The following is a 16,783-nucleotide window of genomic DNA, read 5'->3' as shown; positions in this document are numbered from 1 at the left end:
TGAACAATGTATTATAGGGTCTAAAACACACATAGAAGAAAAATGTTTGGCAAATGACGGTAAAAAGGCTAGGAGAGGAGAAATAGAAGCACGCTACTGTAAAGTTGTTATACTACACATGAAACAGTATAATATTCCTTGAACATTGACTGATAAATGCTAAAGTAACCATTAAAGTTAAAAAAAAAAACACACCAAAGAGTTATAGCTAAGGAATAAGAAAAGGACATAAAGGAAATTTTTTAAAAATTAATGAAAAAAGAAGAAGATGGAAACAAGAAACATATGGGACAGACAACAAACAGCAGGATGACAGACTCAATCATACCAATAATCATATTAAAAGGAAACAGTATAAACATACCATTAAAAAAAATCAATCTCTGCAGAGACTGTCAAAAATTGCCAATGTCAGGACTTTCCTAAGTGGTCCAGTGGCTAAGACTCTGAGTTTCCAAGGCAGGGTAGCTGGGCTCAACCCCTGATCAGGGACCTAAGATGCCACATGCCACAACTAAGATCCCACGTGCCCATTAAAGAGCCAACATGCCTCAGCGAAGACCCAGTATAGTCAATAATTTGATACTTTAAAAAAATTGCCAATGTCAACTCTATTTCAAGTCATCACTGCAGAGGATTGGGAAAAGTTTTCAATTAACAATAACTGTGCCATGGATAAACCTCATTGACTATACTGCCACTGTGCAAAGATGAAACATAACAATTTTCAAATGCAGAGACTATCAGTTAAAATTTAAAAAGCAAAACCCAGTTATGTGGTGCCTACATGAAACAATTTAACTATGAAGAAACAAATTAACAAAGATAAAAAATAAAAGGACAGAAAAAGATACACTATGCTAACACTAGTCAAAAGAAAGCTACAGTGAACATATTGATATCAAAGTAGAGTTAAGAGCAAAGAATAGTACTTAAAATGAAGATGATCACTTCATAAGGATAAAGGGGTCATTTAATCAAGAGAACATAAAAATCCTAAATATTTATTAACTTAATGGCGGCATTTTAAAATGCATGAAAAAAAATAAAATAAAATAAAATGCATGGAGCGAAAACTGAAAGAACTGCAAAGAGTAACAAACAAATCAATTATGGTTGGAGATTTCAACACCCTTCTTTCAATAAGTGATAGAACAGAAAATCAGCAAGGATATAGTGGATGTGAACATCACTAACCACCAACTTTACTTGACTGACATTTAGAAAATACTCTACCCAAAACATCAAAACACATGATCTTAAGGGCATACAGAATAATCACTAAGACAGGTCATACTCTGGGCCATAAAACAAGAGTTAAATTCAAAAGGACTCAAATCATACAAAGTATGTATGTTCTTTGACTGGAACATAAATTATAAATCAAAACAAAAAGTTCCTTGGAAAATCGCCAAATATTTGGAAACTATATAATGTACTTCTAAATAACCACTGGATCAAAAAAGATATGAAAAGGAAAATTAGAAAAGAATTTTAAACTAATGAAAGCAAAAGCATAACACATCAAAAAAAAAAGCGCATAACACATCTGTATTTGTAGGATTCTACTAAAATAATAATTAGAGGAATACTTATAATATTAAACATCTACATTAGAACAAAGTTTTCAAATCAATGACCTCAGTTTATACCTTGATAAATTACAAAAAGAGCATATTAAATGCAAAGGAAGAGGAAGGCAAGAAATAATAAAGATAAAAGGAAAAATAATAGAGAAAATGAATTAAACTGAGAACTAGTTCTTTGAGCTCAATGTAATAATTGATTTATGTATTAATAATTTGTAGCTAGACTGATAAAAAGAAAAATAAGAATATGTATATACAATATCAGGAATGGGAAGAGTGACATCACTACAGACACTACAAACATTAACAAGATAGAAGGGAATATTATGAATTGTACACCAATAAACTCAACAACTTAGACGATATGCAAAAATTCCTTGAAAGCCACAAACCACCACAGCTCACTCCAGGAAAACAGAAAGTCTGAATAGATGCAGAAAAGTATAGACATTAACTGGTAATTAAAAATCTTCTCACAAAGAGAAGCTCAGACCCAGAGAACCTCCTGAAAAATTCTATCAAATATTTAAAAGAAGAAATAATTCTAACCATCAACAAACTATTTTACAAATAGAGGAAAGGCAACATTCTCCAAGTCATTCTATGAGCCCATGATTATCCTGACAGTGGAGCAATACCAAACATACAACAAGAAATCAAGCAAGGAAGAAAAAGGACTGTCTACCATGATCAACTGGGACTTTTCACAGGAATGCAAAGTTAGTTTAACATTCCAAAATCAATTAATGTAATACTACATATTAATAGAAACAAACCACATGATCATCTCAATAGATACAGAAAAAGCATGTGACAAAATCCAACAACACTAATGGTAAAACTCTCAACAAACTAAGAATAGATAAGAATATCTTCAAACTGATAAAGGAAATACACACACAAAAAAATCAACAGCTAACATTACATTGGGGCTTCCCTGGTGGCTCAGACGGTAAAGAATCCACCTGCAATGTGGGAGGCCTGGGTTCGATCCCTGGGTTGGGAAGATCCCCTGGATGAGGGCATGACAACCCACCCCAGTGTTCTTGCCTGCAGAGTTCCATGGACAGAGAAGCCTGGTGGGTTTATGGGGTCACAACTAAGCACAGCATAGTACAACATTACACTGAATGATGAATGACCAAATTATTTCTCTTGTAAGTCAGAAACAAGACAAAGATTCCACTCTTATCACTTCTATTCAACAATACACAGAAGGTTTTAAAAGGTGCAGTAAGAAAAAAAGGCAGAGTAAATTAAGGGCCCAAACTAGAAAGAAAGAGATACAAAGGAAGAGGTTTTTATGTGCAGATGACAGAATCCTGTATGTAGAAAAGTCAATGGAATCCACAAAACGCTCCTGGAAAGTAATAAACAAGTTCAGCAAGGAGGCAGGACACAAGATCAACACACAAAATTCAATTATGCCTATACACTAGCAATGAACAATAGAAAACTGAGATTACAATAATTCTGTTACTATTATTAAAATAATTGTTACCATCAAAAGAATAAAAACAGGAATAAATTTAATAAAGGATATGCAGAGCTTGTTGGGCTTCCCACATGGCACTTGTGGTAAAGAACCCTCGTGCCAATGCAGCAAACACAAGAGACTTGGATTCAATCCCTGGGTAGGAAAGATCCCCTGGAGAAAAGCATGGCAACCCACTCCAGTATTCTTGCCTGGAGAACTCCATAGACAGAGGAACCTGGCAGGTTAGAGTCCATAAGGTCGAAAAAGCTGGACATGACTGAAGTGATTGAGCACACATGCAGAGCTTATACACTTAAAACTATAATAAATAAAGGATATCTAAATAAACAGAAAGACACTTTATACTTTATGTTCATGAATTAGATGAAAAAAAATGTGAAAATTCAGAAGCTAGAACAACCAAGTGCACTCTGGAAAAGAAGAAAGTTGGAGGATATATACTGCAACTTGCTATAAAACCACAGTTATTAAGACAGTGTGGTATTGGCACAAAAATAGGTATGTAGGGGGTTCCCTAGTGGCTCAGTGGTGAAGAATCCGCCTGCCAAGACAGGAGACATGGGTTTGATCCTTGGTCTGAGAAGATCCCATATGCCACAGAGCAACTCAGCCCCTGCACCACAACTACTGAGCCTGTGTTCTAGAGCCCGGGAACCACAACTACTGGGCCCATGTACTCAACTACTGAAGCCCACGTGCCTAGAACCCATGCTCCACAACAAAAGAAGCCACCATAATGAGAAACCCAAGCACCATAATAAAGAATACAACTAGCTCACCACAACTAGTGAAAGCCTGTGCAGCAATGAAGACCCAGCACAGCCAAAAATAAATAAATAAATAAATTTTTTAATAGATATGTAAATCAACAGAATGAAATTGAGAGTTCGGAATTCATAATGCTTATGGTTGATTTTTGCCAAGACAAATCAATGCATAAAAGAATAGGCATTCAACAACTGGTGTCAAAACAACTAAAAATACATGCAAAAATGTGAATTTAGACCCTTACCTCACACGACACAAAAGTTAAATCAACATGGATAACACACTGAAATGTTAAGAGCTGAAACAATAAATATCTGAAAAAAACACAGGAGGAAAAGATCTTTGTGATTTGGGTTTGGCAAAATGTTCTCAGATATGATACCAAAGGTACCACCCATAAAAAAAAAAAATGGGAAATTGGACTTCATCACAATGTAATGCTTGAGCTTCAAAAAAACACTGTTGATTGAAATGAAGAGAGAAGTCACAGATGAAATGAAAAATTTTGCAAATCAGTCTCTCATAAGGAACTGGTATCCAACATATACAAAGAACTCTTAATATCAAAAAGATAAATAACTCATATAAAAATGAGCAAAAGTTTCAAACAGACATTCCTGCAAAGACAATCAATCGATTAATGGCTGACAAGCACATGAAAAGATGCTCAACATCAGTAGCCCTCTGGAAAATGCAACTCAAAACAAGGAAATGCCACTATTCACTCTCTTAAACAGCTGTAATCAAAAAGACAGAAAATCACAAATGTTGGCTAGGATGTGAAGACCTGGAACATTCAAGCATTTCCTCTCCGGAAAAACGTTGTCAATTCCTTTAAAAGTTAAAATATAAATTCACCATACAACCCAGCAATTTCCCTCCTCGGAGTCTATTCAAGAGAAATGACATTTTATGTCCACACTAAGATATGTACAGGAATGCTTATAACATTATTGACAGCCAGAACATGGAAAAAATACAAATTTCCAACAACTGGTGAATGTATAAACAAAACACTGTATATCCATAAAATGCATTATTAATCAGCAACTGAAAGGAGCACATTAGAATACATGGATAAATCTGAAAATTATTCTAGAAAACCAGACATAAAACCTTGTATACTGTATAATTTCATTCATACAAAATGTCTAGGAAAGTAAAATTTATAAAGACTGAACTTTTGGAGATCATGAAAATGTTCTAAAACTAGACTGTAGTGATTGTACAATTTTATACATTTCTAAAAATCATGGACTTGTACATTTACCATAAATGAACTTTTAAATTTTATTTACTTTTTGGCCAAGCTGGGTCTTTGTGGCTGCTCTCGACCTTTCTCTAATCACAGAAAGCGAGCGTCACTCTCTAGCTAAGGTACATGGGCTCCTCATTGCGGCGGCTTACGTTGTGGAGTACAGGCTCTGCTGTGCTCAGGCTTGAATAGCTGCGGTTCACAAGCCCTAGGGCACGGATTCAATAGTTGTGGTGCATGAGCTTAGTAGCTTCACGGCATGTGGAACCTTCGAGGACCAGAAATTGAAACTTGTATTCCTTGCCTTGGCAGGCAGATCCTTAATCACTGGACCACCAGGGAAGTCCCAATAAATGAATTTTATAATGTGTACAAACATTTTTAAATATGTAAAAACCTTAGTCAAATTTAGGATTTCAAAACTAAAAATAATCTAGTTCAATTTGAAACAACAAAGTTGCAGGATACAACATCAATATACAAAAATCAACTATGTATCTTTATTCATGAAATGAACAACAGGAAAATGAAATACGAAAACAATTCATGGACTTCCCTGGCAGTCCAGCAGTTAAGACTCCACTTAAAGGGGTGTAGGTTCGATCCCTGGTCAGGGAACTAAAATCCTGCATGCTGCGAAGTACAGCCAAACGGTAAAAAAAAAAAAAAAAATCATCTAGAGCAAGTATTCTAACAGTTATGTTTTTTATAATTTTATTTATTTATTTGGCTGTGCTGGGTCTTCGCTGCTGTGCAGGCTTTTCTCTAATAATGGCGAGTGGGGGCTACCCTCTAGTTGCAGTGCAGAGGCTTCTCCTTGTGGTGGCTTCTCTTATTGTGGAGCGTGGGCTCTAGGGCGAGCGGGCTTCAGTAGCTGTGGTTCCTAGGCTCTAGAGCACAGCCTCCACAGATGGGGAACACGGGCTTAGTTGCTCCATGGCATGTGGGATCCTCCCAGACCAGGGATCGAATCCATGTCTCCTGCATTGGAAGATGGATTCTTTACCACTGAGCCATCAGGGAAGCCCTCCAACAGTTTTTTAAAGAACAAGATTTTCAATTTATCTGCTGTGGCAAAGTTCAAAGGTCAATGTAGACATTTTTATTTTCTTGACCTAATACTGAGTGAGGCGGAAGGAAACAAACTGCCACTGCTGCCTGCCTTCCTAGAGGAATGAAGGCCGTGCTTTAATCACTCTGGGTCTGGGACACAAATAAGAAAAAAAAAAAAAAAACTTTCAAAAATTGATGAGAGAGACAGTAAGAACAAAGAGAGCTTCTTTGCAAGTCAAGACCGCTGTGTCCCAGTCCTATCTCTGCAACCACGTGGCTGTACACTTTCAAACAGCTTCCTTCACTGTGGTCATCAACATGTGTTCTACAGAGCCCAAAGGATTTCAGACTCAAATGAGCTACACAGAAAGTGGAGCAGATGGTAGAGTTTTGGTTTCCCCTGGTAACTTTTTAATGAGATTTTATTTGGAATTCCCAGATAAATTTAATTAGAAGGGTTTCTCACTTGGAACTCACTTGGAAACCATGGGAGTAAAGGTACTTCAGGCACTTTTCAACAGTTGTAAAAATCTATTAGTGTAAAACCATCTATTCAGCTCATTTTCAAGTCTTTTTGTACTTCTCCAATGGTTATCCTTTCTAAATGTGAATCAGTGCAACTTGAGAGGCTTTTTTCTTTTTAAATAAGGTTAACAACATCAAGAGAAGAGATGATGGTGGTGACGAGGAAGAGATGAAACAAAAATGATAGAATACAGGAGTTTGTTGAAGCTGACTGATGAGAATGCCGTGGTTCACCATATGTTGGACCTATATATAATCTTGAAATTTTCACCATAAATTTTAAAAAATATGGATACAAATATTTTTGGACAAAATAATATAAGAATTGGTAGTTCATTTCCTGTGGTCCTAAGATGGACATATGATAGAAATTTTTTATTTTAACTACACCCATATGTCTTAGCCTGTTCAGGCTACATTAACAGAAATACCATAGACTGGGTAGCTTATTAACAACAGAACTTTATTTCTCCCAGTTCTAGTCTAGTTCTAGACTTGTTGCCAAGTCTTACCAGCACATACAGTATTTGGTGAGGGCCCTCTTTTTAGTTTAGAGACTATCTGTTTGCTGCGTCCTCATGTGGCAGAAAGAAATGAGGGAGCACTCTGGGGTCTCTTTTACAAGGGCACTAATCCCATTCACCAGGGCTTAAGTCCACCTTCATCAAATCACTTTCCAAAGGTCTTACCTCCAAATACCATCAGACTGGGGACTAGATCTCAACGTATGAATTTTGGAGGGACACAAATAGTCCACAGTACTCAAAAGTAAGATTAAAAGCTTCATGAATCAGAAATGAAATAGAAGTTCATATCTAAAAGAATGTTGAATTATTTTGGAATTTCTGAAGAACAATGGTTTAAAAGTACGCATGTTATGGGTTAAACTGTGCCCCACCCCAAATTCATATGCATAAGTCCTCATGCTCATGATCTTGGATTGGGATTTTACTTGGAAATACATTTCCAGGTATACATTGCTTAGGTCAAGATGAGATCATACTCAAGTCAAGTGGGCCTTAGGAAGCATCATTATGAAAAAAGCTAATGGAAGTGATGGAATTCCAGCTGAGCTATTTCAAATCCTAAAAGGTGATGCTGTAAAAGTGCTGCACTCAATATGTCAGCAAATTTGGAAAACTCAGCAGTGGCCACAGGACTGGAAAAGGTCAGATTTCATTCTAATTCCAAAGAAAAGCAATGCCAAAGAATGTTCAAACTACCACACAATTGCACTCATCTCACATGCTAGCAAAGTAATGCTCAAAATTCTCCAAGACAGGCTTCAACAGTACGTGAACCGTGAAATTCCAGATATTCAAGCTGGATTTAGAAAAGGCAAAGGAAGCAGAGATCAAATTGCCAACATCTGCTGCATCACTGAAAAAGCAAGGGACTTCCAGAAAAACATCTACTTCTGCTTTATTGACTATGCCAAAGCCTTTGACTGTGTGGATCACAACAAACTGTGGAAAATTCTTTGAGAGATGGGAATACCAGACCACCTTATCTGCCTCCTGAGAAATCCATATATAGGTCAAGAAGCAACAGTTAGAAATAGACATCGAACAACAGACTGGTTCCAAATCGGGAAAGGAGTACCTCAAGGCTCTGTGTTGTAACCCTGCTTATTTAACTTATATACAGAGTTCAGTTCAGTTCAATCGTTCAGCTGTGTCCAACTCTTTGCGACCCTACAGACTGCAGCATGCCAGGCCTCCCTGTCCATCACCAACTTCCAGAGTTTACTCAAACTCATGTCTATTGAGTCGGTGAAGCCATCTAACCATCTCATCCTCTGTTGTCCCCTTCTCCTCCTGCCTTCAATCTTTCTCAGCATCAGCGTCTTTTCAAATGAGTCAGCTCTTTGCATCAGGTGGCCAAAGTATTGGAGTTTCAGCTTTATATATACAGAGTACATCATGTGAAATGCCAGGCTGGATGAAGCATAAGCTGGAATTAAGACTTCTGGGAAAAAAATCAATAACCTCAGATACACAGATGACACCATCCTTATGGCAAAAAGTGAACAAGAACTAAAGAATCTCTTGATGAAAGTCAAAGAAGAGAGTGAAAAAGTTGGCTTAAAACTCAACATTCACAAAACTAAGATCATGGCATCAAGTCATGTCACTTCATGGCAAAAAGATGGAAAAACAATGGAAACAGTGCCAGACTCTTTTGGGGGGGCTCCAAAATCACTGCAGATGGTGACTGCAGCCATGAAATTAAAAGATGCTTGCTCCTTGGAAGAAAAGCTATGGTCAACCTAGACAGCATATTAAAAAGCAGAGACATTATTTTGCCAACAAAGGTCCGTCTAGTCAAAGCCAGTATTCATGTATGTATGTGAGAGTTGGACTATAAAGAAAGCTGAGTGCCAAAGAATTGATGCTTTTGAACTGTGGTGTTGGAGAAGACTCTTCAGAGTCCCATGGACTGCAAGGAGATCCAACCAGTCAATCCTAAAGGAAATCAGTCCTGAATATTCACTGAAAGGACTGATGCTGAAGCTGAAATTCCAATCCTTTGGCTGACTGATGCGAAGAACTGACTCACCTGAAAAGACCCTGATGCTAGGAAAGAATGAAGGCAGGAGGAGAAGGGGACAATAGAGGACGAGATGGTTGAATGGCATCACTGACTCAATGGACATGAGTTTGAGCAAGCTCTAGGAGTTGGTGATGGACAGGGAAAAGCCTGGTATGCTGCAGTCCATGGGGTCACAAAGAGTTGAACGTGACTGAGTGACTGAACTGAACTGAGATCATACTGGAGGGGAGGGCAGGCACTTCATGCACCATGACTGATATCCTTCAGTTCAGCCCATTTGAAAAGACATCCTTATGAAGGGGCAAGTATGGACACAGATATACACCCAAGAAGGCCATGTGATGATGAAGGCAGAGACTAGGTGGTATTTCTGCAATCCACCCTGCCAGCAAACCACCAACAGCCAGGAAAGAGGCTGGAACAGATCTTCTCACCATTCTCAGAAGGAAGCATCTGGCCTGCATCTTCATCTCTTGAACTTCTGGCCTCTAGAATCACGAGACAAAATTCTGTGGTCATCCAGCTATAACAGCAGTCCTAGGAAACTTAATACATGTCACATTCCAAAGATTTGAGCAGACCTTATAAAAAGAGTCTGAGCACACTGCACTATCCACATCATAAAAGAAAAGACAAGACTTCCAAAGCGACATTCTGCAAGGGCAGGACATCAGGGCAGAGAAAAGTCACATGAAGTAAATGGAGGCTCTGAAAGAACCTGTGAAAGCAGACGATTCCATTTTACTTCAAGGGGGAAAGGGGATCGCTAAGCATTAGCAACTACTAGTCCCACATCACAGAGAAGGCAATGGCAACCCACTCCAGTACTCTTGCCTGGAAAATCCCATGGGCAGAGGAGCCTGGTAGGCTGCAGTCCACGGGGTCGCTAAGAGTCGGACACAACTGAGCGACTTCACTTTCACTTTCATGCATTGGGGAAGGAAATGGCAACCCACTCCAGTGTTCTTGCCTGGAGAATCCCAGGGACAGGGGAGCCTGGTGAGCTGCCATCTATGCTGCTGCTAAGTCGCTTCAGTCGTGTCCGACTCTGTGCGACCCCATAGATGGCAGCCCACCAGGTTCCCCCGTCCCTGGGATTCTCCAGACAAGAACACTGGAGTGGGTTGCCTTTTCCTTCTCCAATGCACGAAAGTGAAAAGTGAAAGTGAATTCGCTCAGTCGTGTCTGACTCTTAGCGACCCCGTGGACTTCAGCCTACCAGGCTCCTCCATCCATGGGACTTTCCAAGCAAGAGTACTGGAGTGGGGTGCCATTGCCTTCTCCGGCTGCCATCTATGGGGTTGCACAGAGTTGGACACGACTGAAACGACTTAGCAGCAGCAGCAGCAGCCCCACATCATGTGTGGTGCTGAGAGAGCTCTTAGGAAATATGATGCATGAATCTCTAAGTTTGAGAGTATACAAAAACGTATCTCCTATGTAGGGAAGTGCATCTCTTAGCATGGAGAGATCTAGCTCCACGAGCTGACTGAAGTTTACCTTAATAACCTGGGGGAAAGGCCAGCGGCTGGACAAGCTACATTTACAGTGCTGGCGAGGGCAAGAATGTATAGATTCCCAGAGGCCAAATTTACAGTAAGCCACACATCAAAATGAGTAACAGGAGTAGATGATAATACATTCTTAAAAATCCATGAATCTATGAGTAACATTATTTCCTTTAAAGGTGAGAGGAAAGAGGAAGCCCTCTTTTACAGAGGAATGCCATCTTGTACTTGTAGAAAGAAGGACAGAACTTGAAAATCAACATATCATAAATACCAAAACAATAATTGATTCAGGTAAAAATTATCAATGGATGCAAAGCCACCAGATAAAAGACTTCAGGGAATAGGATATCTACTCTCAGTTTTAAAATGACACTCCACAGATTAAAGGGGGAAAAGGTACTTTTATAGAGAAATCTGGTGGACATCGCCTTAATCGAAATATCAGTAAAAATGTTTAACCTGAATCTAAGATAATCTCACAAATCTAAGTTGCAAGGTATTCCACAAAGAAACCTGCATAGGTTCTTTAAAAAAGTTATCAATGTTATTTGTTAATTGGTTATCAGTTCAGTCGCTCAGTCGTGTCCGACTCTTTGCGACCCCATGAATCGCAGCACGCCAGGCCTCCCTGTCCATCACCAACTCCCGGAGTTCACTCAGACTCATGTCCATTGAGTCGGTGATGCCATCTAGCCATCTCATCCTCTGTCGTCCCCTTCTCCTCCTGCCCTCAATCCCTCCCAGCATTAGGGTCTTTTCCAACGAGTCAACTCTTCGCATGAGGTAGCCAAAGCACTGGAGTTTCAGCTTTAGCATCAGTCCTTCCAATGAACACCCAGGACTGATCTCCTTTAGAATGGACTGGTTGGATCTCCTTGCAGTCCAAGGGACTCTCAAGAGTCTTCTCCAACACCACAGTTCAAAAGCATCAATTCTTCAGCACTCAGCTTTCTTCACAGTCTAACTCTCACATCCATATATGACCACTGGAAAAACCATAGCCTTGACTAGACGGACCTTTGTTGGCAATAATCCAATACAAAACAAAAAGTTTGAAAAAAATGTTAATGTCATGAAATGCAAAGCAGGCTGAGGAAGATTTCATGAGCAATGAAACATGAGAAACTAACTGAAATTCTCACTGGATCCTGAGTCAGGCAGAAAAACAACTATGAAGGGCATTTATCAAAATTTCTGGAAAAACCTTAGTATGGACTTTAATAGTCACAATAATGTTAAAACCTGTGGGTGTAGGCACTTCCTTGGTGGTCCAATGGTTAAGAATCCACCTTCCAATGTAGGGAACATGGGTTTGATTTCTGGTCAGGGAACTTAAGATCACCACAACTTTTGAGCCTGCACACTGTAACCAGAAAAAGGCCACGTGCTGCAACGAAGACCCAGCACAGCGGGGAAAAAATAATTCTGTGTGATAAATACATTATATATAAGACTATCCTTGATTTTTGGAAATGAAGGGCTTCCCTTGTGGCTCAGAAGTAAAGGATCTGCCTGCCAATGCAGAAGATGTGGGTTTGATCCCTGGGTCAGGGAGGATCCCTTGAAGAAAGAAATCACAACCCACTCCAGGATTCTTGCCTGGAAAATCCCATGGATGGAGGAGTCTGCAGGCTATAGTCCATGGGGTCGCAAGAGTTGGACACGACTTAGTGACTACACCACCACCATGCAAAAAAAGTAGTAATGGATACAGTAATGTCTGTGTTGTGCTCCTCAATTATTTCAGTTTAGAAAAACTCAGTGTCAGCAAATAGGCAAAATATTAACAGGTAGAAAATTTAGGGGGAAGGGCATATAACTATTCCATTTACTATTCTTTCAACTTTTCTGTGGGCTTGAAGTCTTCCAAAATAAAAACTTAGGAGAAAAGAAAAAACGTATGCTTCCCTTGTGCCACGTGTGAGTCTAGTTTGAAGCACATTCACTGGAACTCTACCTATGGGACAGGTGTCTCAGAGTAAGATGATCCAAGCAGAAGAAGTGTATTCCCAGTTAAGAGCCAAAGCCAGCAACACGGGGGAGAGAGTGTGGCAAAAAGTGAAGTATGAAGAAAACTGCCTCCTTGGGGAAGTGATGGTGGGTTCTATAAGGGCCTCTGAGAGAACACTGAAATGCAGCACACAAAAGCATGGTTATGTTCATACCACAACACCTGGCTGGATTACAACAGCATCACCCACATTAGACCCTGCTCCTTTTCTCTTTCTTCTTCCTCAACGCTGAAAGCATGTGCCACCAAGAATAAGTGGGAGAATGTGAAGACTAAAAGAACAAACCACCACTACCCTATGTATGGGGAAAGGAGAAATATTTAAATTAGGTTTAAGATTAGAACTGAACTTTCTGTAGCTTAAAGTATACATCAGTTATTGAAAATAAGATAGTCTTTGTATGTACAAATGATGGGCTAGAAAGAGAAGAGAGGAGTTGACTTTGGAAAAATAGGTAAACACAGTAATTAAAATCACACAAATAAAGCAGAGGATTCAGTCCTTTCCAGATACAACAGTGATAAACTCCCAGTAATGAACTGGTGCTGGAGCCAGGAGGAACTCAGGGAGCTGAGAGCGGAAACAAGCACTGGGGTCAAAAACCCAACTCCTTGGAGGAACAAAACCTGTGACAGCTCCTGTGAGGCAGAGAACAAGAATCAGACTCACCCAAAGAGTCAGGGGACTGCATCTTCTGGACAGGAACAGAGGTGAACAAGCTCTAGTCCAGTTTCAAATGAACAGAAAGTACCTACCTGCGACCAAGGGAAGAATTAGAAGTATCTGTGCAAATGACAATCAAACCTCTGTATGCTCACTTGGGACTGAAGGCAATTTCCCTGAAAGATGCTATTGTAAGACTTCTTCGGAGCTGAGGATATAAAATGTCAGGCTGGGCAATTTCAGAAGTGCCTTAGAGGAGAGGATAAGCATGGGAAGAAGGGGGGAAAAAAACACAACACTGAAAGAATACAAGGCAAGTCTATGAGCTCACAGACAAAAGCCTCCAAAGCAAGTTAAGAAATGCGATACTGAGACAGACAGAAGGACCCAAGAAGAGCGAGCAGTTAGAGCTGAGGAAGCTGAAAGGATAACACGATCTAAAAGAGCGTTTAAAGTAAGCATATTAAATGTGCTGAAAGACAGAAAGCAAGGAAAGAATCAATAAAACAAGGAAGGAGCTTATAAAACTTTAACAGTAGATTCTGAGAAATGAGAAATTAAATGAGTCATTCGACATTCAATAGACAGGACACAGTAGACTAAACAGAGTTAAATTATTAAATTAAAAGATAAAAATTAAGAAAACCACCAAGAAGGCACTAGATAAAAAGACATGGTAAACACGAGGCAGGAAATAAACGAACATAGACTGAAAGTTGCAATATACATTTAATGCACCTTTCAGAAGGGAAAAGAGATAACAAAAGAGGGGCAGTAGTAGAGGAGATATGACTATGAACTTTGCAAAAGACATTCATGGGGATTACGCACATTACGCGCTGCACACTGAACATGCAAGATTTACTCCTGCTTTCTCATAAAACCACTCGAAAATGACAGTATAAGGTCTTAAAATCACATTCACTCATAACAAACAAAAAAAAGGCGCAGGAGGGGAGAGAAAACAGTTTGAAGGTAGTGGAGCAGATGAACAAGTGTTCATTGATTAGAAAGACTGAAGAAAGGCAAACCCTCTCTAGGAATAGGGAAAGCCTAGAAAAAAGCCAAATCACTCCACAGAACTCAATAAAAGTTACCAATATTTTCTCTCATACCTCAGGATGTTTTTCACTTTCCTGATGACATCCTTTGAGACACAAAAGTTTTCATGTTTGATGAATTTCAACTTATCTATTTTTTGTTTTGTCACATGTGCTTTTGGTATCACACCTAAAATACCATTGCTGAGTCCATGGTCACAAAGATTTGGTCCGTGTTTTCCTCTAGGATTTTCATAGTTCTAGCTATTAACTTTAGGCTTATGATCCATTTGGAGTTCACTGTCTGTATGATGTGAGGCAGGGGTCCAATTTCATTTCTTTGTATGTGGATATCCAGTTATCCTAGCACCATAATGAATTTTTAAAAAACTAGTGTTGATATAACTGCAAAGTCATCTGGAAATGAATAAAACAGACTCATTATTCACACCTAGTAACAAGGCAGTTCTAAGTGGATCTGAGATTCAAATATATATTTTAAGAAAATGAAAGCATAGAGGTGCTAGAAACAAAAATGGCTGAATTCTTCCAAAATGTGGCAGGGGAAAAAACTTTCCTATTAAAATCCAGAAACTACTGAAGAAAGAGAGACAGATTTGCTTATATAAAAATTTAAAACTTATTAAAAGCAAAATAAAAAGACAAATGACAAATTGAAAATGTACTTGCAATTAGTATTACATGAGTTAGTTACAGATATCATGTGTGTGTGTGTGCAAGTGTGCATATCCGACTCTTTGCAACCCCATGGACTGCAGCCTGCCACGCTCCTCTGGCCACGAAATTTTCCAGGTTGCCATTGTCCACATAAAGTTAATATCCTTAATATTCATCAAAAACTTGTTAAAAATAGAAAAGAAAAAGGGACACTACAGGTAAAAAGTCAATTAACAAAAAAATATGCAAGACTAGTAAACATATAAAAATATGCTCACAAAAAGAGAAATCTAAATTAAAACTACACTGACCATATCCATCATTAATCCTGATTATAGTGTTGGTGTCACAGGTGTGTAAGTGCCAAAACTTATCAAACACTTTCAGTTCACTTCAGTTGCTCAGTCGTGTCTGACTCTTTGCGACCCCATAGACTGCAGCATGCCAGAACTCCCTGGCCATCACCAACTCCTGCAGTTTACCCAAACTCATGTCCATTGAGTCAGTGATCTCATCCTTTACATAAATGTATTTTACTGTATGTCAGAGTACATCAGTAAAGCTGTAAGAAAAAATATATATACTTCATCTGCAATGAAGGGGAATATGGCATCATCTAGAAAAATGAAAATGTGTTTACCAAGAAAGAATGCCATAATTGGAGAAAGGAAAAAAAGGAATTAATGCAAGTGAATTTTAAGCATCATACTTGGAACTATTTACTCTTAGCCTGGGGAGGAAGAACTGTGAAGAAATACTGAACTGTACTTAGTAGGCTTGCTTTTGATGGTGATACGAATATAGCAACTCTGAAACTATGTAGCATCTACAGCATGACTGGACGAACATAGAGGTATCCATGCTAAGTCAGGTTTTTCACCAGAAGAGAAGGGAGATGGAAATGAGGAACTTGGGTGGGAGAGAAGAACCCAAGGTACTAGACTGGGGTTAAGAGTATCTGAATGTATTTGTGATTTCAACATTTTGTTGTTTGTTGTTTAGTTGCTAAGTTGTGTCTGACTCTTTGCAACTCCACAGACTGTAGCTTCCCAGGCAAAAATACTGGAGTTGGTTGCCCTTTCCTTCTCCAGAGGATCTTCCCGACCCAGGCGTTGAACACACATCTCTTGCATTGGCAAGCAGATTCTTTACCACTGAGCCACCTAGGAAGCCCTACATATTAGTTTTTTAACTGTCCACTGGTTAGTGACATTTATAGCAGCAACAAACATAAGCAGTACCCAGATCTTGGCTCCTAAACACCATTTTAACTTAAAGGAATCAGGGCTCTTAAATAAATGGCTGATTTCAGGGCTAAGGCAAGGAGAGTGTAAGATGAATATGGAAATTCTTATGCTGAAAAATAAGAAAGTGGTTAAAAAGTGAGAGGACATGTTAAGAGGTACAGGATGCAGTGTATAGGGTCTCAATGGCCAAATGTGGGACGGTTCTTTGGACTTCCCTGGTAGCTCAGTTGGTAAAGAATCTGCCTGCAATGCAGGAGACCCTGGTTCAATTTCTGAGTTGGGAAGATCCCCTGAAGAAATGATAAGCTACTCACCCCAGTATTCACAGGCTTCCCTGGTGACTCGGCTGGTAAAGAATCTGCCTGCAATGCAGGAGACCTGGGTTCAATCC

General features: G+C 39.2%; 1 protein-coding gene and 1 non-coding gene across 4 annotated transcripts in view; both read right to left on the bottom strand.

Moving 5' to 3' along the window:
- EPB41L5 (erythrocyte membrane protein band 4.1 like 5) overlaps window positions 1–16,783 on the bottom strand; it is a 166,386-nt gene that overhangs the window by 53,105 nt on the left and 96,498 nt on the right. The gene's annotated exons all lie outside the window — the stretch shown is intronic.
- On the bottom strand, window positions 575–712 carry LOC133236358 (U4 spliceosomal RNA). Its single transcript, XR_009732853.1, has one exon. It is a non-coding gene; the product is annotated as a U4 spliceosomal RNA (small nuclear RNA).

This window comes from Bos javanicus, chromosome 2, assembly GCF_032452875.1.
Source record: "Bos javanicus breed banteng chromosome 2, ARS-OSU_banteng_1.0, whole genome shotgun sequence".
Taxonomy (NCBI): domain Eukaryota; kingdom Metazoa; phylum Chordata; class Mammalia; order Artiodactyla; family Bovidae; genus Bos; species Bos javanicus.
The sequence above is the reverse complement of the archived record's forward strand: the minus strand, read 5'-3'. Positions and strand labels throughout refer to the sequence as shown.